Below are 11,645 nucleotides of genomic sequence, written 5' to 3' on the forward strand. Positions count from 1 at the left end.
TGTCAAAAATTATTATTGAATTTAAATAGCTATTACCTAGGAAGAGAGAATTTAAATGGTCAGATTACAAACTTTCGTTTCAGTTGCTCTGCTTTCACTACTTGTTACTTCACTGCTCTGTCACCCAGAGAAGTGTCCATGCTAAACTGAAGCTAAATTAAATACTGGTAATAATTATTAATTACATGGATTCTTTCCCTCTACTGCTCTTATTTTTAAATGAAAAAATATTCAGGCCTATTTTAAGAACTTAAAAATGATCACAACTTCAACCTTTCCCTTTGTAGGTCACCTGTAAGTGTTGCTGTGGTGCAGAAGAGGATTGGAATGCATTTATTTTCCATCCTCTCTCAAAATTGCTGCTTTTGAACAGATGTTTTGCTGTGAATGACTTGCTCCACTGATAGTGTTTATCTTCACTACTAACTAAAAACAAGATACAGAATGGACTGGAGGTTCAGTACCTAGAATTAAATGCTCAGGCCTAGTCATGGATGCATCCCTGTTTCAGGCCTGAGTAAACTCTGTACTATACTGAAAAGTTGCTTGTTCATGGCACTTCTAGAGAAATGAGTAGGTTGTGTGTTATGATTAATTCAGTAAAATAACCATGTTGCTTTTTTTTCCCCACAGTTCCTTGGCTTTTTCCTGTTTGTGTTTCCCCAAGCTCTTGTGTGTACTAGCAAGTAGTATACAATTAACTTGCGTTAGAGACAATAGCAATCATTTGGAAATTTAATACTCATATCTGATTAGTCACAGCTCAATATGTCCTAACTAGTCAGGTGAGTGCCTGCCCCCCACTGATTACACTGTCCCAAAATAGCAGTATAGTTTCATCTTTCCAGGACTCCCTAGACTTGCACATGGATCAACCACTTCTGGATTCTGTCGTTTACCACATTATCTAATCATGGCAGGTTGCTGTGAGGCTTCAATTAATTTCCCACCATCTTTAAATGCCCTCCTGCTTGCTACAGGTGCCCGGTTCTTCTAGTTATTGGCCTCTATTGCAGCACAAATTGCTTGCACTATGCTGATGCCTTGCCAGAAGGAATGATACTCAGTAGGCTCATTCACTTTTCTCTTCACAAATGCATTCTTTACATTTGTATAAGAACAGTCTGTGAAAGTCTTTTTCTGTATAGCAATTACTCACACAGTTGAGATGATCCTAGTAATGCACTGAATGGAGCAGTGTCTCCCTCCTTTTTGCCTCAGCTTTTGATTCTGATAATTTGTGCAGTTTCAAGATCCTAAGCAAACTCTTCATGAGATTTCAGCTTGAGTTCTTTTATAATGAAAAGCCATTAAGTCTACATACATTCTCTGTGGAAATTTGCATGCTATCAACAGACATGCCATATTTTAACAGTTGTCCCACTAGAATACCTTTGTGAATCAGGAAACATTTCTGTCAATTTTTATGCTGTGCAATGAAAGCACACATTTCCTCAACCTGTTCCTTTCTATTCTTAGGCATATCCTAGTAGATTGGTAAATATTAAGGGGAAGAAGATATGCTGAAGAAGCTTTCTTTCATAAAATAGATATTTTCTACCTGTCTACACAGCTTTTTCCTCCCTCATTTTTATTGGAGGTCGCACTATTATTTCAACTTGAAGAGCATAGTGTTTCTTTATTTGAAATTATACTACAGTTGGTTTATTGGCTTCACAACAGAAAGAAGTGTTTTCATATTTATGATCCCAATTAAAATGTTCCCAGCCTGTAACAATAAGTAATTTGCTTTCTCTCTCTCTCTTTGTCAAACCATGCACACACACGTGCGCGCACACACGATATATATCTATACAGATATATCTATATATAGATGAATAGTGTATATAGATCTACCATTCAGTGGCTATATATATAAATACACACACACCTATAGCCACTGAATGGTAGAAAGAACAATGGAATAGTTTTTAGTGAAATCAAAAGCCCAAGGAAATCTCTTGAATTAAGAATTACATACATTTCAGCACAATGCAGTGTGGTTTATATTTACCTCCAGACATTTGATGCATCAATGGATATTAGAGCACAAAAAGAGAGTTAGAGATATCTGCAACTGTGGATAGACAAGTGATTCTCAACCTTTTTAGACTCAAGGCACCCCTTAATAGCCTCAAAGCGCTTCTCAGAAAATGCCAGCTCTTAGTTTTCATTCTTTTTCTGACAACAGAAAAATAATAGAGTAATTTTTCTGTTGCACAGAACTCAGAAAGACCACAACAGGTCAGAATGTTTTTAACACTGTGGATTCCCATGTAAAAACTCTGGGTTTATCTTGTGGATCATGTTTGCTCGCCAAACAGTGCTAACACTGTGTGGCACCCCATGGCACACCTGAAAGCATCTTAAGGCATCCCAGGGTGTGATGGCACCCTGGTTGACAGTGATTGGTTGACAGTCTTTGTAGGCAGACAAAAAGTGGGAACTATATAGGGAGTAAGAGAAAGGAAGTATAAAACTCTTCAAAAACGGCAGAATGAGGAGAGCAATCATCTTATGAAGTATAGGATCACAGAGGGACAAGTTGCCTGTTGTAAGCATAGTCAAAATGTATTTAGCCATCGTTTACAGTGGCAACCTTTAAAAGAAGTCACTGTTTGCCAAGAACTGCTATAGAGTGACATCTGAGATACTACTTCATATATTCAAGGTTCTTTTATGGCCATCTCTGCCAGAGTATTAGAGACCTCACCATCTTAAATGAAGATAGGGTTGGAAAATATCCTGAGTTTATAGATGGGACCTAGGCCACGGAGAAGCTAAGGGGTAGGCAAGTGGGACTTGGGCAGAATATAGGTGCCACATTCAGGTTCAAAGAGCAATCCTTTAACCCTATAGGTATTTAAATTTTCACCAGCAAAGTTCCCTGCATACTTTGAACCCAGCTTTTCCTATCCTTAGGAAGATTTTTGTGCTGCCAGTGCCAAGCTGCTCAGTGCCAGTGCCAGTTTTGCTTCTGAGGCCTGTCAGGATCTGATGAAACAAAGCGTTCTCTAACTTGTTCCCTGAGAGGCCTAATCTGGTACATGATCCAAGTAGTTTTGTAGTGGCAGCTGGCTTCATTAAGAAATAGTGATGGTTGTAACCTTTCCCTCTCCATTTATGGAAGGACCAAGTGGTTAGAGCACTTGCCTAGGATGTGAGATTCTCTGTACCATAGAATCAGAGGCCAGATCCAGTCGTGCAGGCATGTGCAGTTTGTGGTGCCACAAACTACATGTCTGGGATGTTAAAATGTGCCCTGCACTGCAAATTTGCTACCCGGAAATCCTGGTAGCAAAATAAACACGCTGTGAAAAAAAGCAGCACGGTGCATGCCACAGTAGTGGGCCTTGGCAGGCTTGGTCCTCCCAGGAGATGCTCTGGCTGCTGGCCATGTTTTCACACCTAACAGTGCTGATATTGTATGGCATCCCATGGCACACTTCGATTTGCATGCACAAAGGGAGGCAGGTATCTCCCTAGAGAGGGGTGGGATTCAGTACCTGTGCCTATTAGCATTTCCTACTGACTAGCTTCGTAGCTCCCAGCTCAGTGCACAAGCTGTGACCTCTATGCTGAGGCACCTAACTTTCAGCACGTGTTGTACAGGAACCACATGGAGGCCCCATATAACCACACTCTGGATAATGGAGTCTGCTGAGGGGACCCTGGTGCTTACCATTAAAATGTTGCAACATCAGTTTGCAACATCTAAGTTCCCTTCTGAATCTCCTTGGGAAGTCGCTGGCCCAGCTGAAGGTCACTTGGGAAATCCATGATAAAGCAGGACATTGAACTCCGGTATTCTGAATTCCAGACCAGCACGCTCACCTGTAGGTCTGCATTTGCTGAATAAGGTAACTTGGTTTGTTTAACCAAAGGACTCTGTTTTTACATTGGGAAATGACAGCACTAGTGCACTTGCCACTGTAAAAACAACTAGCATTTTTTTTAATGGTGACCATGTTGGATTTATAAATTTTGAGACCATTTTTTTTTTTTTTGTGATTGTGAAAACCTTGTGGTTCTAGGCTTGCAGAAGGCTCTGGGAAGGCTGTGTAGATTCAGCAGCAGAATTTCAACTTGAACTCTATAGAGGTTGAAACAACTGAGGGGCTGACCAGGGCATAGCAATTTTCAATAATGTTCAGAATGAGCACTGAATCAGGGTGCAATGAAAATTATGAATAGAGGGCTTTATTAATCACAGAAAACTAGACAAATATATATAGCAATAGCTGTATAAATATGAATGTATAATCATATTTATGTACTTATTTCTCATTTGAAATGATAAAAAACAAAAATACAATATCATGCAAGAAGCAAAACATATGTGAACAGTATGATATCATATTATTTCTCCAGTAAAGAGAATTTTCATAACTCATTCATACACCATTGAATAAATGCGAAGACTCACTGCTGGCTGTTAATTATCCTCTACAAAAACCTGGTTATTGTGTTCAATCTTAGTAAAGGAACAGTTGTTATTGTAGTGTATGTAGAAAGAATGGTACCTGAGGGAGAGGACAGGAAACATGCCTGTGCAGAATTTTAACAAGGAGACCTTTGTTGTACAGAAGAGATTCTTATGCTGGGATTTGGACATGCCGTGCTTCAGAAAATTAAGGCTTCTTTAAAAAAAACCGTGTCTGTCTAGCCGTATATTTATAGATGGTAAATCTCTGACTGTGTGGGATCTCCCTACATTCTAGATACACTGTCCACTTCAAAATCACTCACTCTTGTTAAAAGGAATACTTAATAATACCATGACTAAAAGAGATTAAAGGAAAGGAACCCATCCCTGTCTTTTTAGTTTGTTTGTGTGCATTTGACAGCTCTTTGTGTATAGTTTGTTTTCCCTCTGAAGTCAGTAAAGCCATGATCCAGTAATCAGACCAAGGCAGGTGTATGTTTGAACTCTTATGCTGTATTCACCTCAGTGGGGCTCCACACAGGTGCAGAGTCTTCCTGTGTGGATCAGACTACAGGATAGGGAAGCTAGTTCTCTGTTCAGTCAATTAAGCTCTGATCTTGCAACTGTATCTGCCCAGGGGAGGAATATACCTGCACAAATGCAACTGGGGTTTCAGTTGGGGTCTTATACTTCAGTATGCCAGCCTAGGGATTTCTAGGGGGTTATGCATGATACATAAAGCAAAGCACATGCATATATCTGTTGAAGTTTGGAGCCTTAAGTGTGACTAGTAATTTTTTTGTACAGGGAAATCAGAAAGTTTACACATTCTTTTGATGTAGTTTCTTTCATTGCTAAACTAATGCTGAACAAACCATTCTGTGAGAGCTACTTTTAACTGAAGTTTGTTTTTTATATATTTTGAGATTACCAGATTGGATGAAAAATAGATTAAATTCACAGAATTTGTTATAATTTTAACAGGGTTAATTTAGCATGTTTGATCCTAGGTCATTTTACTTCAGTGGTTGGGCTGGCTGAGCTTCCGTTATGTGGTCAGGGTTAGCAGAGGACATTTTGAGTCATGCTGTGAAGGAGTGATTGAATTTTATGAGTTATCTTTTTTTTTTTAAGTTGCAAGAATATGCATTTCCCCTTGCTACATTATGTATGCATAGTGAGGGCCTGTTGCTCCTCACCACCACCCTGGGGGACCAGTGGGCTTGTCTGATGTCCCAGTAAATGGTGGAACAGACCACCACTAGTATTTTCCTACAAGAAACCAGCAATAGGTATGTGTTATGGAAGGATGTCAGTGAATGGCCTGTTGTAGGACTTCTCGAGTGAAGAGAATTGTATAGGAAAGCTTGGATCTGAATACAGGAGTTTAGGCCTACCTCAACTTTATTTGTGTTTTGTGCTTATTTTTAAAGACATACTTACAATGGGTGTTCTTCAATTATTTGTAAGTAGAACTCTATCAGGCAGTCGGATAAATGTCCAGCTGTGATCTCTGCAACGCAACAAACAAAACGTTTTATTCATACTCATTCTGCCAAGTGACCCCAATCAGACAGCCTGTACCTTTGGTGTACTTCATTGTTGCCTCTTCCTGCATCAGTATCTGCATTCCACATTTTCTTTGCCTTGTTACTAACAGCTGCACATTTGTTTGTTATTTATGCAACACTCAAATGTGCAAGGTGTTTATCTTTCTCTCATTCCTCGTACTTGCACAGCAGGGAGAACCACTTGACAAATAACAATGGGGGTCATTTCTAAGGATTATTTATTCTTGTATAGGAGAGGATCTACATAATTTTTTTTGATAGTAGCACCCAGAGGCTTCAACTACCTTAGGACCTGATAGTCTTTGCCCTGAAGAGCTTAAAGTGAATAGTTTGTTCTTGGTACTTGAGTACTAGAAGAGATGAGAGTGAAACATTCAGGGAGCGGTATAATTTCTGCACCAGATTCGCTGTTCTGGTGCATTTACTTTGCACTTAGCCACTCCCAAGATACTTTGAGATACTGGAAGGGTGACTTGGTAGGGCAGAGGTCTTCTTGCCAGTTCCACTTTTTGTATGGTCAGACTATCAGGGGGAAGAGACTGCAAAGTCCACATGATCCTTAGCTGTGGATTTTGCCCTGCTAGAACTAATTTGTAACCAGTCATAAAATAAGAGAGCACCACTCTGTACAGAGATAGCACCATGGGCAAAGGTAATATATAGATAGATGTGTTTGAAGTATGTTTGCACACATACTCTTCTCTCCATGTTTCACGTGGATCAGCCTTGTGCCAAGATCTGGCAAGTAACAGCATCATCTCTGCCTGTTTTGGGAAGCACTATATTCCATGCCTTCTAAACGCACAGGGGGCTGTTCCATATTCTTACAGAAGAAATAAATGATCAGAAATATTAACATTAGCGAAAAAAAAAAAAAAGAAGCCCTCAGCAGCAATTAAAACTCAATTCCCTCCCAATTTCCCATTGTCTCCTTTTCTTCAGCCCTATAGCACCCTTCTCCTTTGTCTTCCCATGGTCTGAAGTGGCAGCTTCCCTATAGGCCCATACAAGCATTTTGTCTTTCCCTGCCTATCGCAGCAGTATGTACAGAAAGAGATTTTTTCAGTGGAAAGGCTGTTAGAAGAGAGTGCAACAGAACCCAAATTAAACAAAAACAAACCAAACTCCTAGACATTTGGAGACCTGGGGCATGTTGCATTGCAAACAGCACAAATGACCAACTCCTCTACTGTGCAACCAAGCAGATTTTTCACTGCACAGAGCAGCCTCTTCCCTACTGGATTTGACACAGGCCCCCACAACAGTCTACATCCTCCCAGTGGATGAGAATTAGGACTGTAGGAAGATTCATCCTGTCTCTAATGCCCAGTGTAGAGAGATTAATTCCTTTCTCCACGCTGAAGGTTGGCGAGTGAGGTAGAATGACTGGAATGTAAAAGGGGGAGGGGAATGTGATGAGGAAGAGAATTAGAGGAACAGGGAGAGGAAAGAAAGGTGCTTATATAGGAAAAAAAAATTCTGTACAGAAAAAGACTGAAGAAAAGAATAATATGGAATAAAGAAGAGAATGAACAACAAAGGAGACCAGATTTTAGTCCTTTGCTGTGCCTGGTATCTGCAGGGTGCACCAGAAGAAAAGGGCCTTCAGGGCTTATTTGCTTAGCTGTAGTCCCAAGGGGGTAGTGTGCTAGCCAGGGCACAGGGAACACTAGCAGCTCCTCCCCACCTTGCCCCTGGCCCATCCCCTGAGGCTTGGGACCAGGAAGCATGACCCAAGGATTTTCCTATGCCATAGGTGCCTAACCAAGCAGTTGCAGAAAAATCTTGAGGGGAGCAATGTGTCTTTGCCTGCTTGCCTTCTCTTTATAGCTATATGAAATGAAACTTATTCTCTAGGGCTTGGGATAGACGTTAAGTGATCAGAAACTGGTTTAAAACTGTAAGAGAACAGCTGTTCAGTGCACATAAACCAGTTTGAAAATGGCTGAAACTGGTTTGAGATAAACCTGGTTGAATGTAGTATCAGACTTAACTGATTGGGGTCAAACTGGTTTATGCAATGTCTGTCCCAGACCCTGTGCTACTTTAAGATAAACCAGACTCCCTCAGCATCCAGGTGTGCTCCCTGGGCAGGGCAGGGCTCCCTGTTCCAAAGCAGGGCTGACCCCTCCTCTCTGCTCCCTGGCTGCAACTCTGGCAGAGACTGTAGGCTGCTGGCTACAGTCTATGCTGTGGGAAACAACAAAGGCAGACTGGCTTTTTGGAGCTAATCAACAGGCAGCTGGTAATGTCCTTCCTTGGAAAATCTGTTTACGAAGAATTTGAACTAATGGAGAGAGGCTTTGTTTTCTTAATGGGTTGATAAACACTGAGTTTAGGGGTAATAAACTTTCCCTGCTGGGCTGCTCAGGAGGGGAGGGGACACCTCATTAATCATAGTGCCCTGCTGGGCCAGCTCAGCTCTATGAAAGGGAAAGGAAGGCTGCTCTAGCACCCCCATCTTCTAGCCTGAGCCACTGCAGGCATGTGCCTGAATTTTTTCTATCCAGAGGGGGAGTCTGTACAGTTACAAACAGGTTTGGCCTAGCCAGGTTAGACTGACCTGTAAAGATTGAATCAATTCAGGCTCAGGTTTTTTGAATGTTTGTCCCTAACCTAGGAGTTCTAGTATAGAAAAGTTTAACCTCTGCCTTTGAAAAGTAATCCCTAATGGGGAAGATCTGCCACCCACTTTGTGCCCCAGAAATGGGTTCTAGATGACATATGTTGTTTAAAATGGGCATGGTACTGAATGTTGCTGCTGGACTACTATATGTAACTGAACAATGCACAGTGACACACTAGCCATGTACATTTTCATTACTTACGGTTTAGGAAATGTCATGAGACTGATATATTTCAGATATTGAATCTCGTTACTCTGTTTGATACCTTCCTGTGTCTAAACTTAGTAGAAGCAATTTTGTCTTATTACCTGTGTGAAAGGTAAGGCTGCAGATACCTTTGCTTATGTTAACTGCTAAAAGCTGCTTATAACAAAAGTTCTTATATTACTTTGGAGTGATTTATAATTGGGTAAAGTATCATGTCTGTAACTTTTAATATCTAACATTAATACTTAACATTAGGTGTTTGAAGGATTCTTCTACACTTATTTTCATGATGAAACAGAAATATTTTTGATGCTGCTACTGTCTCTGATTTTTTTTTCTTTGACCCACAGCTGTTGTTCTCTAGTTGTAACAAACGTATACTGTACCTCCTGCTGTTCTAATAGGAGCACTAGGGGAAAAATAGTTCATAGCAAAGTTTCATGAGAGGCATGCTGTGTTCAGTGTGTGATATCAGTACATCAAAGATGTATAATAAAGATAGGTGGAATTTTTGGTTTGTGCAGGAGGGTAATATCTTAACTAGATACAACTTCTAGGAATAAAGCATCAACTTTCTTCCTACTTCATCAGTTTTCAGGTTACCTATTCTTTTCAAGACGAGAATAATACAATTAATGTGTTAAATGCTATCAAAGAAGTAGACTAATGTCTAAATAAATATTTTGTGTCTCTGTGGTTTATAAATAAGCATGGTGATGTTTAAATGCTAAACAAGAAACTGTTCAGAATTTCAGTGCTCAAACTGTAGAAACATTAATGGTTTGTTTTCCTTCCTCTTTCCTACTCTTTCCTTTATTCACCTAAGCTGCCTAACCACTAGAATGTAAGCGTTCTCTTGCAGAAACATACAGAAGTCAAAGCACAAGTAGGTTCAGTGGTGCATAGTTGTTATTATGATGCTTTTTAAAAATCTTTTCCCTATTTCTAAGGAGTGAGCCTGTCTCTAAGAACAGCAACCATTTTGTTAGGTGCAATTCATACAGCATGTATATATTCCAAGGGAGATGTATACTGTAGTCGCTTATACAGACTTTACTTTCGTTTTGCTGTTTCTTTAATCTTATTTCAGTCAGAATGATTTAAATATGACTATTTTTTATGCCTCAGAAAAACGTAATGTTAAATGCTGTCTTGTGGGTTACTCTTTATGAAGGAAAAACAGGGTGAATATTGTCCTGTGTATATCTGAGAAATACTGAGGTGGACTGATAAGAACTGGTTACTAAGAGATGTGCACATTCAAGTGAATAAGCATAAAAATATGGAATAAACTACACCTGGGTGTGTGCAAGCCTGCATCTCATGCATTGTAGGGATACCATGCATTTTTCAAGGATCATTGTTTTCTATTGAATGTTAACCCTTTACATGAATCATAATGTTGTGGTCTGAAAGCAGTGAAAGAAACCTGACCAGAATTGTAGACTCTGTTGTATTGTCAGGTCTGAGCACCCAGAACAAAATTCTAAGTTGTTTTAGTATTCTGCCTGCACATAAACACATTAACCCCCATCCTTCTCTCCCCACAACATAAAAAAATCCTGTTTACAGGTGGAGACTAGAAAAACACAATGGAAGGGGAGAACAGACGGAAAAGAACCTTGGCTTGGAGGTGGGGGGGGAGCAAAGATGACTGTGGTTCTGGACACCAGTTGCCTAAAGCATGATTTGGCCGTTGGGTAATGTCAAAACTGTGCTCCAGTTCCCACTAGTGCACAGCTGGGATGTCAACATTAAATCCCAGTGGCTATGTCAAATGGATGGGGGAGGGGAGTTAATAGAGGAGCAAAGATGATAAGAAGGATGTGGGAAACATGTGAAGAGAAGCAGATGGGTGATAAGACTGAGACAGGAATGAGGCAAAAAAAGTGAGATTTCGAGGTCACTGCTCTCCTCCCTTTTCAGTGACAGTTTGTGGGGCTTGAGCATTCTAAAGGGATTGGCAGCTATAAAGACTGCACTGGAAACTGCTCGTTTCTTTTTATAATAGAAATTAAGTTTGCTTCTGGTCCATAAACTGCTGCTAAAAGGGCAGCATAGTTTCTAGTGCATAAGAGGAGGGAAAAGGAACCTAGGAGTTTAGGGAATCTTATAAAAGTGAGTGGGTTAGAAACTGGGAAAAAATTTAATCTTTTCCTACTTTCTTTATAATTGTGGGAGCTATTTTTCTTAGTGGAAGGATACAGTGTATACACACTCCACAATTGTTTCTATTTAATAGTTTCACGTTAATGCTTAAAAATGAATGTGCTGTCTTGTAGGAGCACTAAACTATGTTGCCGTGTATAGCATGAGGCTCTTTATGCACTCCTTGGTTGAGAGAGCTCTCCCAGTGCACGCACCAGGAACTTACTAACATTCTTGCTGTAGCTTAGTGCTGTAATAGAAACTAGAGAAAAACAGTAGGGCTGTGCAAAGTGGGCTGTATTTGATTCGGATTCGGCCCGATTTGGGGGACAGCGATTCAATTTGCTGATTTGGATCACTGTCCTGATTTGATTTGGCCGCATCCAAATCTGAATATTTGATTCTGATTCAGAGAATCAGAGATTTGGCCCTAGGCACAGCTTTAAATGTTTTTTCTACATACCTCGAGGTACCAAGTGTGGCTCGTGAATGCTGGGATGATGGGGTGGATGGAGTGTCCCACAGGAGCATGGGGGGGTCCCCCTTTCTGTTTGGTGGTGGACCCAGCAGTAGACTGGAAGTAATTCTGGTCCACTTCTGGGTCTACCACCAAGCATGCAGGGGACTCCCCCCACCCTCCCCTGGCTTGGCGATCAGCCTTGGGGG

At 40.6% G+C, this 11,645-nt stretch overlaps 1 long non-coding RNA gene across 1 annotated transcript in view; it reads left to right on the top strand.

Annotated features, from left to right (window-relative positions):
* The first annotated feature begins 273 nt into the window (after positions 1–273).
* Positions 274–11,645, top strand: part of LOC109323186 — a 23,019-nt gene continuing 11,647 nt past the window's right edge. The window contains exons 1-2 of the long non-coding RNA XR_002104570.1: positions 274–287; positions 8,632–8,635. This is a non-coding gene — a long non-coding RNA (uncharacterized LOC109323186). The remainder of the gene's footprint in view (positions 288–8,631; positions 8,636–11,645) is intronic.

This window comes from Crocodylus porosus, unplaced genomic scaffold (assembly GCF_001723895.1).
Source record: "Crocodylus porosus isolate Cpor-Errol unplaced genomic scaffold, CroPor_comp1, whole genome shotgun sequence".
In the NCBI taxonomy this organism is placed as follows: domain Eukaryota; kingdom Metazoa; phylum Chordata; order Crocodylia; family Crocodylidae; genus Crocodylus; species Crocodylus porosus.